Raw genomic sequence first — 7,238 nt, forward strand, 5'->3', positions numbered from 1 at the left:
TGTTGCCGACGCGGTCAAAACGAGTCGACGGCTCACGTTCCCTTGTGCGCCGAAGGCTCTCTTGATATGTGATCCGACCCTCAGACAGACGAAGCCAAGGGAAGACCCAAGGCCGCAATGTGCGTTCAAAGAATCAGTGCTCAGTGTGTCCTGCAATTCACACCAAGTCTCGCAGCTGGCTGCGTTCTTCATCGACCCGAGAACCGAGTGATCCACCGCTTAGAGTCGTGAAAAAGTGTTTGTTCAATTCCGTACAGTCAAAACCAAACGTTTCTGGCACTCGGCCAAACAGTGGCCAAGAAGGGCGCTTTTCAGCGCACGCTTGGACTCCAAAACTCTGCCGCGCCTTTTTCGGCTGCCGCAAATCGAGCAAACGGTGTGTTTCGGACGGCGTTTCGCTTCCGCTACTTGCGAGTGCTTTCGTGGTCCACCCCTCTATAAATACTCGGGAGGCGTCGAAGCCGGTTCTCCAAGCCGGACCCGTAGGTATCGTTGTGTGCTCGCTCTCATTGGCCCGCCTAACCAGAAAATGCCTGCGGTACACCCATTTGGATAAGAGTGCACGCAGATGCGGGCCTCGACGGCTACACATTTCCTCGGGCGGCCGCCTCCCGGCCTCCGTGGAGCGCGGGATGCACGGTCCCATCGACAAGCCTCTCCCGTTTTTACCGTGGCGTCGCGGTTCACCACGGCGGGCGGGTCGGTCTCCTCCGCATAAAAAGGGGGACCCCCGCTTTTTGTTCCACGAAATCGCACAAGCTTTTTTCGCATCCACGGTTTGCCACCGCACACCAAAATGCCGATCCGGCTGCCTACTTTAGCCAACAGGTGGAGCCAGGCGCGCCGTACTTGCGCGGCACTTCCCACGTCCACCGAAGTCGGTGCCAAGGACCACTTTCGGCGCCGGAGCCGCGTACGAGCCTACTCGAGGCGGAAGAACGAAGCCAGCAAGGGCCTGGCCGCAAGTGCGTTCAATTGTCGGGACGTCCAAGTCCCTCGTTCTTCCGTGCTTCCTCTTTCGGCAAGTCGTTGCGGCACCTTCCCAAAGCGCGCAGACCCGCTAATCGCGACGAGCGCGACGTGGCCGTGCCGCCTTTCCCTCGGCAGCAAGCAAAACGCCTGGCAACGTCGACGCTCCCCTAACCGCGATCTCGCACCGTGTTTCGTGTGGCGAATTCAAAAGCCGGCCGGCGCTGCTGCAACCATTACGGTCGGTACGCATACGCCGCGGAGGGCGGGACGGTCATCGGAGCGTGCGGTTCCTCCATCGAGTACTGCGCACCTCGGCCGTCGCATCGCCGTGCCATGACCGGCCGCGCGTCAACGCGAACCGGTGCCAGCGAGATCCCTCGCCTGCAAGAACCGACCGGCAGCCTCCGTCACCCGAGGACGCGGAGGCGCTTGCCGCGGACGGCGGGACGGTATGCACTGGTGCACAGCGGACCCGTCACATCGCCAGTTCCTTGACCGACCGCCGACGCTTGTGCCGTTCCTCTCGTACTTGGCAGTCGCCGCGCGATTGTCGGGTCTCGTTCTTGCACGCTCGAACGGTCGGGAGGGCACTCGGCTGGCGTTTCGGGAACGCGCAGCCTCGCCTTCTACCGACGTAACCACGACTCGCCGTTCGCGCTCCGCCGCTCCTGTTTACAGTACTAGGCGGTCCCGCAGCGGTCGGGTCGCGCATTTCGAGCGCTTCGAGCCACGGTGCAGTGGCGGGTCGAAAGCCGACCTATGAGTGCGTTGCGCCGTTTGTACCCGCGTCCGCCACCTGGCCGACCGTCCAAGGTCGCGGTGTTGGCGTCCGCTGGGCGCAACAATTTGTCACGGGGTGCCGCTCCACATTCAGGCAGCCCCGTGGGGAAAAGCCGACCCCGCGTCCAAACGGGGTCAGCGGCAGAAAGTGTCGGGCGCAGACGCAGCTGAGGCGCTCACCCTTCACAATCCGTTAATGATCCTTCCGCAGGTTCACCTACGGAAACCTTGTTACGACTTTTACTTCCTCTAAATGATCAAGTTTGGTCATCTTTCCAACAGACCGGCGCAACCGAAAGGCCGCGCCGGACATCGGTCCGAAGACCTCACTAAATCATTCAATCGGTAGTAGCGACGGGCGGTGTGTACAAAGGGCAGGGACGTAATCAACGCGAGCTTATGACTCGCGCTTACTGGGAATTCCTCGTTCAAGGGGAACAATTGCAAGCCCCTATCCCAATCACGAAAGAAGTTCCACGGGTTACCCAGTCTTTTCAGACAGGGATAAAGACACGCTGCTTCCTTCAGTGTAGCGCGCGTGCGGCCCCGGACATCTAAGGGCATCACAGACCTGTTATTGCTCTGTTTCGTGCGGCTAGGAGCCGCTTGTCCCTCTAAGAAGGTTGTAAGGTGCTGGGAACCCCGCACCTATTTAATAGGCTAGAGTCTCGTTCGTTATCGGAATTAACCAGACAAATCGCTCCACCAACTAAGAACGGCCATGCACCACCATCCACCGAATCAAGAAAGAGCTCTCAATCTGTCAATCCTCCCAGTGTCCGGGCCGGGTAAGTTTTCCCGTGTTGAGTCAAATTAAGCCGCAGGCTCCACTCCTGGTGGTGCCCTTCCGTCAATTCCTTTAAGTTTCAGCTTTGCAACCATACTTCCCCCGGAACCCAAATACTTTGGTTTCCCGGAAGCTGCCCGCCGAGTCATTTGAGTAACTCAGGCGGATCGCTGGTTGGCATCGTTTATGGTCAGAACTAGGGCGGTATCTGATCGCCTTCGAACCTCTGACTTTCGTTCTTGATCAATGAAAACATTCTTGGCAAATGCTTTCGCAGTAGTTCGTCTTGCGACGGTCCAAGAATTTCACCTCTAGCGCCGCAATACGAATGCCCCCGTCCGTCCCTCTTAATCATTACCTCGTATTCCAAAAACCAACAGAACAGAAACGAGGTCTTGTTCTATTATTCCATGCAAGTTTATTCAGGCGACTCGCCTGCGTTGAGCACTCTAATTTTTTCAAAGTAAAAGCACCGGCCATCTCGAGGCACACAATGAAGTGCACCAAGAAAGAACCGGCATGATGTTCAGTCCGAGCCGTCGCATCGGGTAGATGCACTACTCGTCTGGAACTGAGATCCAACTACGAGCTTTTTAACCGCAGCAGCTTTAGTATACGCTATTGGAGCTGGAATTACCGCGGCTGCTGGCACCAGACTTGCCCTCCAATTGATCCTCGTTAAAGGATTTAGAGTGTACTCATTTCAATTACGGGGCCTCAAAAGAGTCCCGTATTGTTATTTTTCGTCACTACCTCCCCGTGCCGGGAGTGGGTAATTTGCGCGCCTGCTGCCTTCCTTGGATGTGGTAGCCGTTTCTCAGGCTCCCTCTCCGGAATCGAACCCTGATTCTCCGTTACCCGTAACAACCATGGTAAGCAAGTAACCTACCATCGAAAGTTGATAAGGCAGACACTTGAAAGAAACGTCGCCGGCTCGTGGCCATGCGATCAGCACAAAGTTATCCAGAGTCACCACACAATACGGGCCGAAACCCGATCGATCTTGGTCTAATAAAAGCACCCGTTACCCAAAGGGCTCCAGGCTCACTGCATGTATTAGCTCTAGAATTGCCACAGTTATCCAAGTAGGAAGAAACGATCTAAGGAACCATAACTGATTTAATGAGCCATTCGCGGTTTCGCCTTATTTCGGCATGTACTTAGACATGCATGGCTTAATCTTTGAGACAAGCATATGATTACTGGCAGGATCAACCAGGTAATCGTTCGACTGCGCGTCCGTCCTCGCCCTCGGCGGGCCGGACGCAGTCTGTGTGCGGCGGAGGCCACCTTCAGGCGCCCCAACACGCTTATTTTGCACTCCGAGATGACGGCGTTCGAGCTCGCTACGGCACAACCTTCCCGAAAGACGAGTGGGAGCCGTGCGGCAAGAAGCACGTTCATGCTCGCTCTTTTTCGTTGCATCGACTCGGTCGCGCCGTGCGGGTTGCCCAAGCCCGCTGCACTGTCGGTGGACCGGCCGGAACTAGCAACGGAGCCGAGACTGCAAAGCCGCCAGACGACGGGTCACGCCCGCGTCTTCGGCGCTTTCGCATCTGAATCGCCCGAGGACGACACGGAACACACCTCGATATCGTGGTAAAACGGCACCGTCCGACAACCAGCCCCTAACGCATCAAGCGGATGAGGCTGCAGACGACTGCCGTGGATTCCCCTGGAGCAGACCCGAGGACACGCTTGACGAGGCCGAAGCCCGCCGCATATCAGACACCCGGTCGCTTTCGCGTACGCCGCTCACGAGAACCCCCACATAATAGCAGCGATAAGTACCCAGACCTCCTTGGGCCCTAATACGAGCGTACTCGAGAAAATTTCACCGCGGGTGTGCCCCGAAACGTGTGGCATGTTGAGCGTGCCACAAGTCTACGTCGCTCTCAAACCCGCCGAGGTCGTAGAATTTGCGACCCTACTCACGAAATTCCCACCGAGGATACGGCCGCAAACGTACCGCACCTTGGGTAGGCCACGAGTTTGTGCAACACTACGCTGACGGCACAGCACCGAGGTCGTGCGCGCACGCACGGGAAAATTCCGCCGCGGTTTCTGCCGAAAACGTGAGGCACCACGACTCTCCGCAAGTTCGCGTCGACTGCGAAAGACCGAAGTCGTGAACGACGTGTCCGCTACTCGCCGCCGACACGCTGGACACCAAACGTACAACGACTCGACGGCGTCGTAGAGGCCCACGACGCGGTTTTCCTTAACGACGTCTCGGCGTGGCACCGACAGGTTAGAACGGCCGACCAACGTTCCCTGTCCGCCGTTCGGCTCAGTCGAAGGGCTCGGCGACTTCGGCAACGCTGCGAAGCCGCACGGTGACGCACGCCATGTCCCCATTTTTTTTTTTCTTTCTGCGTCTGCCGGGGTGCCCCTATAATAGCAGCGATAAGCACCCAGACCGCCGTGGGTCGCTCGCCCCGGCTGACGTGGTTTTTCGTACTCCTGCGGCGGTCGCCGTCAAGCACGTCCAAATACGCTACTTTCGTGGGCGCATTCACGCTCTTTCGCTTCGCCGGAGTGCCAGCACTCACTCTGCCAAAAACGGCGAACATCCGAGCGGCGGTTCCCACTTTTGCGTCGGCGTCGCAAACCCCGCCCCGGCAGACGAGGTTTGCCGTACTCGTGCGACGGTGGCCGGCGGGCACGTCGAAAGACGCCGATATCGTGCGCGAATTGGCGCACCTTGGCTTCACCGGAGTGCCGCCACTGACTCCTCCAAAAACGGCGAAGATCCGAGCGGCGCTTCCCACTTTCGCATCGGCGTCCCGAACTCCGCCCCGGCTGACGCGGTTTACCGTACTCGTGCGACGGTCGCCGGCGAGCACGTGGAAAGACGCCGATATCGTGCCCGAATCGGCTCCGTTCGGCTTCGCCGGAGTGCCAGCACTGGCTCGGCGAAAGACGACGAACATCCGAGCGACGGTTCTCACTATTGCGTACGCGTCGCAAACCCCGCCCCGGCAGACGCACTTTGCCGTACTCGTGCGACGGTCGCCGGCGAGCACGTAGAAAGACGCCGATATCGTGCCGGAATCGGCCCCGTTTGGCTTCGCCGGAGTGCCAGCACTCACTCGGCCACAAACGGCGAACATCCGAGCGGCGGTTCCCACTTAGCCGTCGGCGTCCCGAACTCCGCCCCGGCAGACGCGGTTGCCGAGCTCGTGCGACTAGCGACCGCGAAGCCGTCTCGCGACGCCGCTTTCGTGCGCGGCTCCCACTGCGACCTGGGTCACCCGAGGTCGACGAGCAAAAAAGAATGTCGAAAAAAATTTTTTTTTTTTTTTGCGTCTGCCGGGGTGCCCCTATAATAGCAGCGATAAGCACCCAGACCGCCATGGGTCGCTCGCCCCGGCTGACGTGGTTTTTCGTTTTCCTGCGGTGGTCGTCGTCAAGCACGTCCAAACACGCCACTTTCGTGGGCGCATTCGCGCTCTTTCGCTTCGCCGGAGTGCCAGCACTCACTCTGCCAAAAACGGCGAACATCCGAGCGGCGGTTCCCACTTTTGCGTCGGCGTCGCAAACCCCGCCCCGGCAGACGAGGTTTGCCGTACTCGTGCGACGGTGGCCGGCGGGCACGTCGAAAGACGCCGATATCGTGCGCGAATTGGCGCACCTTGGCTTCACCGGAGTGCCGCCACTGACTCCTCCAAAAACGGCGAAGATCCGAGCGGCGCTTCCCACTTTCGCATCGGCGTCCCGAACTCCGCCCCGGCTGACGCGGTTTACCGTACTCGTGCGACGGTCGCCGGCGAGCACGTGGAAAGACGCCGATATCGTGCCCGAATCGGCTCCGTTCGGCTTCGCCGGATTGCCAGCACTGGCTCGGCGAAAGACGACGAACATCCGAGCGACGGTTCTCACTATTGCGTACGCGTCGCAAACCCCGCCCCGGCAGACGCACTTTGCCGTACTCGTGCGACGGTCGCCGGCGAGCACGTAGAAAGACGCCGATATCGTGCCGGAATCGGCCCCGTTTGGCTTCGCCGGAGTGCCAGCACTCACTCGGCCACAAACGGCGAACATCCGAGCGGCGGTTCCCACTTAGCCGTCGGCGTCCCGAACTCCGCCCCGGCAGACGCGGTTGCCGAGCTCGTGCGACTAGCGACCGCGAAGCCGTCTCGCGACGCCGCTTTCGTGCGCGGCTCCCACTGCGACCTGGGTCACCCGAGGTCGACGAGCAAAAAAGAATGTCGAAAAAAATTTTTTTTTTTTTTTTGCGTCTGCCGGGGTGCCCCTATAATAGCAGCGATAAGCACCCAGACCGCCATGGGTCGCTCGCCCCGGCTGACGTGGTTTTTCGTTTTCCTGCGGTGGTCGTCGTCAAGCACGTCCAAACACGCCACTTTCGTGGGCGCATTCGCGCTCTTTCGCTTCGCCGGAGTGCCAGCACTCACTCTGCCAAAAACGGCGAACATCCTAGTGGCGGTTCCCACTTTTGCGTCGGCGTCGCCAACCCCGCCCCGGCATACGCGGTTTGCCGTACTCGTGCGGCGGTGGCCGGCGGGCACGTCGAAAGACACCGATATCGTGCGCGAGTCGATGCTTCTTGGTCTCGCAGGAGGGCCGCCACTCACTCCTGCAAAAACGGCGAAGATCCGAGCGGCGCTTCCCACTTTTTCGTCGGCGTCGCAAACCTCGCCCCGGCAGACGCGCTTTGCCGTACTCGTGCGACGGTCGC

At 59.5% G+C, this 7,238-nt stretch overlaps 2 non-coding genes across 2 annotated transcripts; both read right to left on the reverse strand.

Annotated features, from left to right (window-relative positions):
• Positions 1–74: 74 nt before the first annotated feature.
• Positions 75–227, reverse strand: LOC142793858 (5.8S ribosomal RNA). Its single transcript, XR_012891876.1, has one exon. It is a non-coding gene; the product is annotated as a 5.8S ribosomal RNA (ribosomal RNA).
• A 1,719-nt stretch (positions 228–1,946) lies between these two features.
• On the reverse strand, positions 1,947–3,761 carry LOC142793849 (small subunit ribosomal RNA). The gene has a single exon (XR_012891871.1). It is a non-coding gene; the product is annotated as a small subunit ribosomal RNA (ribosomal RNA).
• Positions 3,762–7,238: the final 3,477 nt, after the last annotated feature.

The sequence above is a fragment of the Rhipicephalus microplus genome, unplaced genomic scaffold (assembly GCF_043290135.1).
Source record: "Rhipicephalus microplus isolate Deutch F79 unplaced genomic scaffold, USDA_Rmic scaffold_340, whole genome shotgun sequence".
NCBI classification, from domain to species: Eukaryota; Metazoa; Arthropoda; class Arachnida; order Ixodida; family Ixodidae; genus Rhipicephalus; species Rhipicephalus microplus.